Source organism: Oculina patagonica, chromosome 2 (assembly GCF_052425735.1).
Source record: "Oculina patagonica isolate OP01 chromosome 2, crgOcupat, whole genome shotgun sequence".
Lineage (NCBI taxonomy): Eukaryota > Metazoa > Cnidaria > Anthozoa > Scleractinia > Oculinidae > Oculina > Oculina patagonica.
The window spans coordinates 31,060,676-31,060,979 of record NC_135759.1 but is presented as its reverse complement, the minus strand read 5'-3'; positions in this window follow the sequence as shown (position 1 = coordinate 31,060,979).

Below are 304 nucleotides of genomic sequence, written 5' to 3'. Positions count from 1 at the left end.
TCAATTGAAAAATAAATCTAGCACACAGGTGGCGCTCTCTGTTGCTGCGGGCCGTTAGAGGTGCCGCCAACGCCTTTTTTGCAACTCGTTTCGCGAGAGGGGTAAGAAAGGCGTCTTGCGTTCCGCACACACATGTAAATTAGGAGTTGTGGACACAAATTGTGACAAGGAGCGAGGCGAGCCCGGGCGAGCCGAGCGAGTTGTCACGGTTTGTGCCACAACTCCTAATTTACATGTGTGTACGGAAACTGTTCACAACGTTCGCATACGGTAAATAATAATGTCACTTAGAAACAACTATGAC